This window comes from Aquarana catesbeiana, linkage group LG06, assembly GCF_042186555.1.
Source record: "Aquarana catesbeiana isolate 2022-GZ linkage group LG06, ASM4218655v1, whole genome shotgun sequence".
Classification (NCBI taxonomy): Eukaryota; Metazoa; Chordata; class Amphibia; order Anura; family Ranidae; genus Aquarana; species Aquarana catesbeiana.
Genome location: NC_133329.1, coordinates 59,896,503 through 59,906,884, shown reverse-complemented (window position 1 = coordinate 59,906,884; position 10,382 = coordinate 59,896,503).

Sequence of the window (10,382 nt, the reverse complement as noted above, 5' to 3'; positions counted from 1 at the left end):
CAGGAGCAGCATCTTCCCACGACAGGTATTTCTATAGCATTTTGAAGTCCAGCAACTTTGTTTTCAATTTTTTTTCCAACATTCTCACTTCCTGTCCAATGACACCCATGCAAAAAATGGAGTTGTCATCAACTAGACAGGAATTCACCTGCAGCAATTACAGTTCTAACCCCCCTCCTATTAAAAATGTTTTTTTGTCTTCATCCCCATTGAAGAGAATTTCCATCCTGATGGGAAGCAAAGGGAAATCTTCTCAAAGGGACACAGACAGCAATACTGTACATACCTGCCAGAGGCTGTAATGTTTTGGGTGGAGTTGTGCTTTAAAGTGTTTGTAAACCTCAGAAATGAAATATGAACAAAGCATATCCCTCTATAGTCTGTACTTGTCTCAATCCAGAGCACTAAGTGTCATTTCTGTCTAGGGCTGCGACTAACGATTATTTTGATAATCAATTATTGTTTTGATTAATCGGATAATAACCTTAAAAAGAATTGTGGTGTATAATTTAGTTAATATGTAAAGTATAAAAAAAAGGTGGTTTATTGTTAAATACCTATATGCAGTGGTAATGAGAAATAACCAACTATATGGTTAGGGAGCAAAATATCTCATCCACTCTGAGAATAACAGACAGAAGAGATATACTGTATATACTAGTAGAAGAGATACTGTATATACTATTAGAGGAGATATACTGTATATACTATTAGAGGAGATATATACTATTAGAGGAGATATACTGTATATACTATTAGAAGAGATATACTGTATATACTATTAGAGGAGATATACTATTAGGAGATATACTGTATATACTATTAGAAGAGATATACTGTATATACTATTAGAAGAGATATACTGTAAATACTATTAGAGGAGATATACTGTATATACTATTAGGAGATATACTGTATATACTATTAGAAGAGATATACTGTATATACTATTAGAAGAGATATACTGTAAATACTATTAGAAGAGATATACTGTATATACTATTAGAAGAGATATACTGTAAATACTATTAGAGGAGATATACTGTATATACTATTAGGAGATATACTGTATATACTATTAGAGGAGATATACTGTATATACTATTGGAAGAGATATTCTGTATATACTATGAGGAGATATACTGTATATACTATGAGGAGATATACTGTATATACTATTAGAAGAGATATACTGTATATACTATTAGAGGAGATATACTATTAGGAGATATACTGTATATACTATGAGGAGATATACTGTATATACTATGAGGAGATATACTGTATATACTATTAGAGGAGATATACTGTATATACTATTAGAGGATGAATCTGGTAAATATTATCAGACTCAGATCCCATTTTTTATTTAAAAAAAAATTAAAAAATAAAAATTAAAGACTGTTTTCCCGATTTTCAGACAGAACTGTAATATATTATATGCTGGCCATAAGAAAATAATGTCTTCCTTAAAAAAAAAAAAAGTAATTTTAAGAACGTTCGTTTGATTTTCTAATCGTTAGTGGGGTCAAATTGATTGTCTTTTCGACCACAGTGATGGGAAAATTTGAAGGAGCAGAATAAAAAACTTCTTGGTCAAAGGAATTTTCAGACAGTGGATGTGGTTTTAGTTCAGAAATTACATTCATTTTAAAACAGAATGTTAAAAACAAGTGAAAATTTCAAAAGACATTCTTTCATTCAGCAAATGTACAAAGATTTTTCGTCTGAATATTCTCGTCTGAAAATTGATCCGTGTGGCCAGCATAAGGCTCGGTTCACACCTTTGCAGTTTGCTTTTGATCCGTTTCTACACTGCTTTCTGCATGCGCGATTTTGCTGCGATTTGAGTTTTGCATTTTTTTATGCAAATTGGCCATTTTGTTGTTGGGCACATTAAAAAATGCAAATTGCTGCAAAAACGCACAACATGCTTTTCTGCAGCTTCTCCATTGAAGTAAAAAAAAAAGCACCGTTTTGCATTGAAAAAAGTCCTTGACCCTTTACAAATACACAACGGTTGAAAAAAAGCTTAGATGTAAAGGTGTCCCATAGGAAACCATGTTAAGTGAACCGCAGTGCGTTTCTGCAAAAAAACACGTAAGTGTGAACCAGGCCTAAGACGTTTAGTAGCAGAGGCATGCTTTTTTTTTTTTTTTTTTGTATCACCTGTCATATATAGTCATATATATATCCGGAAGTAGGATATATGGGCATTATAACTAGGAGTCAGACATGAAGGGTGGAAGGGAGATATAAATATTTTATATTAAAAGTAGTACTAAAAGCTACAACTTTTTTTTTTTCATGGATATGATCATTTTAAATATAATGCACAATACTGGTAAACTTTTATTTTAAATGTAATTGTAATGCCTTCTATTACCTCCAGTCTATCAGCCTTCACCTTCTCTGGGTTCAGATGCTGATCTTCCCTGCACAGAATCTTTAAAGTACTTTTTTTTTTAAAAACAACAAACTTGTTATACTTACCGGCTCTGTGTAATGGTTTTGCACATAGCAGCCCCGATTCTTCTCTTTTGGGGTCCCCCAGCGACGCTTCTGGCTCCTCCTGCCTTCAGAGTGCCCCAATAGCAAGCTGCAAAGTCTAATATAGAGTGCCCCTATAGCGAGGTAAAAAATCGTCTGCCTTTAAGGCCCGTACACACGATCGGACTTTTTGACAACAAACATGCAAATTAGCTGTTTTGGAGCAACATCCGACCGTGTGTACGCTCCATCGGACAAACTTTTTCTGTTTCCATCGGACTTTTGTTGGCTGTGCGAACGCACAAACTTTCCGGCAACAAAAGTCCGATGGAGCAAAGTCCGATCGTGTGTACACAAAACCATCGGACTTTTGTACAAACTACAGTACGCAGCCGCGAGAATGTTTCCAGCGCGAACCCATCGCGCTGGTTCTCGGCAACAGGGTGCTATACATCTCACACTGGCTGCAATAGGAAAAACACATTTTCCTATTGCGGCGAGCGCGAGAGGGAATTCCCCTCGGGGGGCATACCAGGCCCTCAGGTCTGGTATGGATCTTAAGGGGAATCCCCTACGTTGAAAGAATGGCGTGGGGGCCCCCCAAAATCCATACCAGACCCTTATCCGAGCACGCAGCCTGGCCGGTCAGGAAAAGGGGTGAGGACGAGCGAGCGCCCCCCTCCTGAGCCGTACCAGGCCGCATGCCCTCAACATGGGGGGGTGGGTGCTTTGGAGGAGGGGGGCGCCCTGCGGCCCCCCCACCCCAAAGCACCTTGTCCCCATGTTGATGAGGACAAGGGCCTCTTCCCGACAACCGTGGCCATTAATTGTCGGTGTCTGCGGGCGGGGGGCTTATCGGAATCCGGGAGCCCCCTTTAAAAAGGGGGACCCCAGATCCCGGCCCCCCCACCCTATGTGAATGAGTATGGGGTACGTCGTAAATTACTTTAAAAACCTGTGTAGTGTGTTTTTTTTATTGACACTTTTTTCAACAGGTGAACGGGTAGGGGTACGATGTACCCCATACTCATTCACATAGGGTGGGGGCTGGGATCTGGGGGCCCCCTTATTAAAGGGGGCTCCCGGATTCCGATAAGCCCCCTGCCCGCAGACCCCGACAACCAACGGCCAGGGTTGCCGGGAAGAGGCCCTTGTCCTCATCAACATGGGGACAAGGTGCTTTGGGGTGGGGGGGCGCCCCCCTCCCCCAAAGCACCCACCCCCATGTTGAGGGCATGCGGCCTGGTACGGCTTCAGGAGGGGGGGGGGGGCGCTCGCTCGTCCTCACCCATTTCCTGACTGGCCGGGCTGCGTGCTCGGATAAGGGTCTGGTATGGATTTGGGGGGGGACCCCCACACCGTTTTTTCGGCGTAGGGGTCCCCCTTAAAATTCATACCAGACCAAAGGGCCTGGTTTGCCCTTGGAGGGGAACCCATGCCGGTTTTTTATTTAAAATTTGACGTGGAGTTCCCCCTCAAGATTCATACCAAACACAGTGCCTGGCATTGGCAGGGATCCAAGTCGAACCCCCGCACCAGTGTGAACACGGCTCGCAAGGTGTCAATCTCGCTCATAAAAGCGGCGAGATTGACACAATATTAGACAATACAGAAGTTGACCAAAGGGTGGTGGTAAAGAGCTGAAAAACCACGTGATTTGGTGAAAGTTGGCTGGAAAAGTCCTGCCGTCTGTATGCAATACAAACTTATGGCCAACGCCCTTTGTACAAAAATCCACAGGAAAGTTTGTAAAAAGTCCTATCGTGTGTATGGGGCTTAGGAACCACTCACTTTCTTCCCAGGACTACATGTCCCATGAGGCATTGCTCCTCACACATTCACAAGTTCTCAGGCACTTACTGACATGTATGGATGGTGTACTGAACTGTATGTGTGCTGCACTGTGTATAATGACATGTATGGACGGTGTACTGAGCTGTATGTGTGCTGCACTGTGTATACTGACATGTAAACAAATAAAGCATTCTGTGTGCAGGCCAACTAATCGGCTGGCCGATTAATCGATTATGAAAATAGTTGACAACTATTTTCATAATCGATTAGTTGTTTCGGCCTTATTTCTGTCTGCTGCCTCCTTCCTCCTGTTATCAGCAGGAGTCACTTCTGAAAAGTTTTTCTGACACCAAGAGAAAAATGGTGACAGGAGAGGGAGTAGGGTTGCCACCTCATCCCTTTAAACCTGAACACATATGAATTACACAGGTTCTGGGGCTAATATAATGCAGATAAGTCACCAAGTGAGTTTAATTACCACCTTAATGGGCCACAGAACCTGTGTAATTAATATGTGTTCAGGTTTAAAGGTATGAGGAGGCAACCCTAGGAGGAATTTCAAGCTGATTGACAGCCTCAGCTCTGTTCCTGTGTGGTGGAGGTTGTGTCTCTTCCCTCCAATCAGCTCTCACTGAACTCTGCAGAGTGTGACTTCAGCTCTCCGCCCCTTTTTTTCCAAACACTCAGGCAAGCTTTATAAACTCAGCACTTTGAACAGATGTAGAAAAAATTCTGCAGATAAATGGGTACAACTTTTGTAGGAGGATTTATTTAATCTCTGTTCATCACCTGAGACCAGTCACTTCACTGGGTAGATGGAAGAGTTTACAACCACTTTAAGAAAACAGGGTGGGGGTGGGAGGTTCTTATTTGGTACAAATGTTTGCCTGCTGTGTCTGGAGTCTGTTTTGGTTGGTTGGTTTATTTGTTTGTTTCAGTGCGTTTTGTGTTATTCATCAATTTAGGTCTCAAATGTTCTACTGCTGCAGTAGAGGGTGGAAAATGAGCAGATGTAGTCCAGCCGGCCTCGGCAGCCGATTTTATTTGAAAGGGTTGCTGTGCTCACATTTCCTACAGACAAAAAGGTGAACACACCTTTTTAAAAACATGGCTGCAGGGAAACCGCATGGTCTTTGTAACCATGCGATTTTCTTATGGTTCATGCACCCTCAAACACGCTAAGGGCTGAGATGCGTGGAGGTGCCATTCAGAATGAACAGCAGCCCCACACGTCTCGTAAGAGCATCGCAGTTTTAGGCCTCATGTACACTGCTGCTGGTAGACAGACCTTTAGGAGCAGTTGGGCATTTTTTTTCAGCTGCCCCTGAACTCTCCTCTATGTTATCTTATCAGTACATGTACACAGGGCCGTTTATAGTCGCTTCTAGGCAGTTGTGTTTAGAGACTTTTTTTGGAACGCAAAAAAATGGGTTCAGAAGCTGAGTTTAGAGGCATTTCAAGCGCTAAACGCGGTAACTCGCATCTAGCCGCGTTTCGTCCACAGGCGTTTTTCATTTTTGGCTATAATGAAAAAATATATATATATATATTTTTTTTTTAACGCTTCTAAATGCAAAATGTGGCATGTAAACGCGGCAAAACTAACGTTTTAAACGTGGGTTACTACAGTATCTGTCAAGTTAAATCGTTCAGGAGAGGTTGTAAAAACGACCCATGTACATAAAAAGCCTTAGGTGTGGGAACAGGTGCGATTCCTGCACCCGCAACCAGATTGCAGGCAAGCGTGAACCTGTGGGGTTACATCGCATATGATTCACGGGGCTCACACCACATTGCTGTGCCAATCACATGTGATTCTGTTCAGTGCGATTTGAGCCCATCATTTTGTATGACTCAGATTAGACCGTATCTGCACAAAAAAGTTGCAGGCACCTGTTTTTTTTTTTGCTGCTCTGGAATCGGATTGCATGGGTGTTTATACTCACGTGTTACGATTCTAGCAAACGCACTGCGTTCTGAAACCTGCTTTTGGGGTGTCGTTAACTTTTAATTGACAGCCGCAGCAGATCGATTGATGCATCACATCAGCATGAACCGAGCCTTAAAGCAGAACTAAGGCCATCAATTGAATGGTTTCCTAAAACTTTCAAGGCATGCAAATAACTGTCACAGTAGCTTGTGCTCTCAAGCAAACTGTCAAGCCATCAAATGGCTGGTGTTAGAACTGATGACATGAACAGAACCATGGCAACTGCAGAAAGCAGAGGTTAAGATGGCGGCTTCCTTGGCTGTAAAGGAGAGGAGGGTTTAGTTCCGCTTTAAGTATCAGTGCAGTGCAGTCCTTTTCTAAACACGAATAGTGCAGAAGTGTTTAGGGTGGAGGGGGGCGAGGAAGGGTGCTGACAACACCGGCTTATAAGGAAAACAAGATTGCATTAGTTAGACGTACAATTTGTTTCGTTACGAATTCATTTTTTTAACAAATTTCGACAAATTCGTACATTTGGAAATATCCAAATTAACGAAAACCCGTTCAGAAAATTTGAAAATAAACGACAATTCAAAAGAACAACGAAAATGTGAAAATCTGAAAAAATAGCCAACTAATAATAACTAACTCTTAAATTATAGGTATTGGAATTTCCTTCAAATTTAGCTGTTAGATGTTTCGAATTTATCCAAAATAACGAATGCTGTCTCTAAACGAATGGAACATAATGAATTCATAATAATAAAAAACGTATTATTATTATTTATTAATTCGTTCCATTCCATTTGTTTAGATGCGGAATTTGTTATTTTGGATAATTCATAACTTTGGATAAATTCGTATTCATTATGTTCACTAACAGCCAAATTTGAAAGGAAATTCCAATACCTATAATTTAATAGTTAGTTATTATTAGTTAGAAAATTCGAAAGAATAACTTTATTATCAGATTTTCGAATTGATGATTGCGATAATAACGAATGACCCAAAAAACAAAAAACGAATGAAATGAAAACGAATGAATTTTTTCGGCAGTGCACATGTCTAGTATACAGTAAATATCTTCTAAACGGCGCACATTTAGGAGATATTTACAGTACCTATAGGTCAGCCTAGAATAAGGTTTAGATAAAACGTATGTCAAGGGCGCTCAGAACGTCAGGACCAGGCAGTTAGTGTCTTTATGGATGGATGAAGTGGTCTTCAAACACTTAGGGCTGCACTCAAAAGAGGGAAGCAATCTCTAATAGAAAACAAACAAAAGAAAAAAAGGCGCCTCTAAGTGCAGAATTAAAACTTTTAATATCATATGCATATCGTTATCCCTGGAAAGCTGTGATAACTGTGACCTTCTGATCCCGGATCACCTGCTTCATACATCCATGTTATGCCTCTTCTTATGCTTGATTCTGTAAGTGTTTTCAATCTTGTTTGGGGATATTAAAAGTTTTAATTCTGCACTTAAGAGGCGCCTTTTTTTCTTTTGTTTGTTTTCTAGAATAAGGTTTACTTCCTCTTTAAGGGTCCTTTCACACTGGGGCGGTTTGCAGGCGCTATTGCGTTAATAACAGCGCCTGCAAACCAACCCGAAAGTGCCGCTGCTTTGATTCCAGTGTGAAAGCCCTGAGGGCTTTCACACTGGAGCGGTGCGCTAGCAGGACGGTACAAAAAAGTCCTGCTAGCAGCATCTTCGGAGTGGCGAAGGAGCGGAGTATATACCGCTCCTGCCCATTGAAATCAATGGGACGGCGCGGCTATACCGCCGGCAAAGCGCCTCTGCAGAGGCGCTTTACGGTGGTTTTTAACCTTTTCTCGGCCGCTAGCGGGGGGTAAAACCGCCCCGCTAGCGCCCGAATACCGACGGTAAAGCGCCGCTTACAATAGCGGCGCTTTACCGCCGACGCCGCCCATGCCAGTGTGAAAGGGCCCTAAGAACAGGGGGGAGCCATCACATAGAAGTGGTCAAAAATTTTTATTGCTTTCTGTGCCTTCCTGCCCCAGTGGCCATGTTGTAGTCTTAATATCAGCACCCCCATTCTTTGACGTGTGTTACAGGGACAGGAGGAAGGAAGGCAAAAATCTCTCCAAGGGTGCCACAAATGGAAACTTGACAGAAGTTTGAACTTTTCTCCACTTTATTCAAAAGAAGAAAAAAAATCGTCTGGCCTTCAAATGTTTCCAAATTCAACAAAAATAGGAAGTCCTCTCACTTTGGAGGGGTTTCCTGTTGCATCTCCAGGGTAGAAAGTGAGGAAAAATGTAATCTATATCTAAATGTATCCAAGTTCAACAAATTTTATATATGGCAGCTTAACTGTCCTTAGATGTGGTGGCCCCATTCGTTTTCTTTCATCAGGCCTTCATTTTTCTCCCTGTGACCCTGCCAATAATGCAATTCCTGTCCAATGGTGACCATGTTCACTCACTATACTGTACCTACAGAGGAGCAGTGTTGTCACCCTAGGACAGGAGGTGAGTTGGTACTTTAGAACACCACCCATCTCCATAATATGGGTGGGGAAGTTGTAGTCCACAATGGAGAAGTGAGCAGGGCTGATACCACTGCTTGGGATTTCAGTTCAGCACAGGCATTGGGTCTTCAGCTCATTAGAGGACGTTATCAGCTTGCTGGATTTCTGGCAGGATTAACAACCAATTTTTTTGCAGTTATAGAACAGTTACAATAACATTTTATATTTAACCTGCTGCTCACTCCTCCTGATGATGTCTGCTATGACGAAACGCATCAGTCAGGCCAGCGGATGTGATGTCACCACGCACGCCGCCACAGGAAGCGGTTTTGCGTATTAAGAGAGCAGCTGATCGGATAGTAAATAGAAGTGTGTTTCAAACAACTTTTCTGCCTTTTAATCATGTGAGTGTGCATTTATAGGGGATTTTAATAATCCCGTGCCCTGGCCTTACTACACTATGAGACCTTTTTTCACCCCATGTGCAATGAGTCTGTTGGAGCATTTGAGTCGGACAAGTCGCTAGAGCAGGGATATGCAATTAGCGGACCCCCAACTGTTGCAAAACTACAAGTCCCATCATGCCTCTGTCTCTGGGTGTCATGCTTGTGGCTGTCAGTCTTGCTATGCCTCATGGGACTTGTAGTTCTGCAACAGCTAGAGATCCGCTAATTGCATATCCCTGCGCTAGAATATCACTGGATCCAAACATCTCTACCTATTGAGCACTTTATGACCCTATTCTCATACATGGTCACATGGCTTCTGGTAATGTACTTCATGCGCACTTGAGGTGCTCACATGGTATTTTGGACTATCCCTTATATTTTGGTGGAAGTATATTGTTGAAGAATTCGTTTTTGGGAAAGTTGTGGACTTTTTTTGATTTACAATTGTTCTCAGGCTTTGAGAAATGTGTGAGTGAGAAGGTCTCAGGTGGGGACTCCAAAGCTGGAACGATAAAGTTACATCCATATTGAATTGTAATGGAGCACCACAATCCTTTTTCTTCCTGGATCCCCTGGCAGCGATTATTCGTGTTGCACTAGATGGACACTTAGCATCTTGTTTGATCACTTTGTTTGTGTTGCGTATTTATGTATTGTAGCTCTGCACTTTTGTAGATTTAGTATCATAAATCTTAGTGCTAGCTGCCCCCTTTTTTTTTTTTTGTCTAAAGCCCCATACACACTATTTGATTTTCTGCAGATTTTTGTCTTCAGATTTACCAAAACCATATAATATGAGGTCAAACCTTAAAAGTTTCAATTTGTATGAAATGAGGCAGGCCCTCGCACTACATGGTTTTGGTAAATCTGAAAGACAAAAATCTTCAGAAAATCTAAGAGTGTGTATGGGGTCAAAGGCTGGCCATACATGGTCGAATTTCAAAAGAATTTTCCTTTGAAAATCAGAAAATTAGTGCATTTTGTGATCTGATGGTGCCACCATTGATTTCGGAATTCGGTCAACCAAGCCTTAAATTTCACCTCATGTTGTTATAGAAAAGATTTTTCGTGGCTGGGAATCTTCTTTTCTTTCCGGGAATTCTCTTTTCTTGCACATGCACATTTCTTTTTCGATTACATTTCTCACATGATTCTCCCATCATTGATTAGAAAATCGTTTGTTTTTCAAAAAATTTCCAAACATGGCTGATTACTCAAATTTGATTG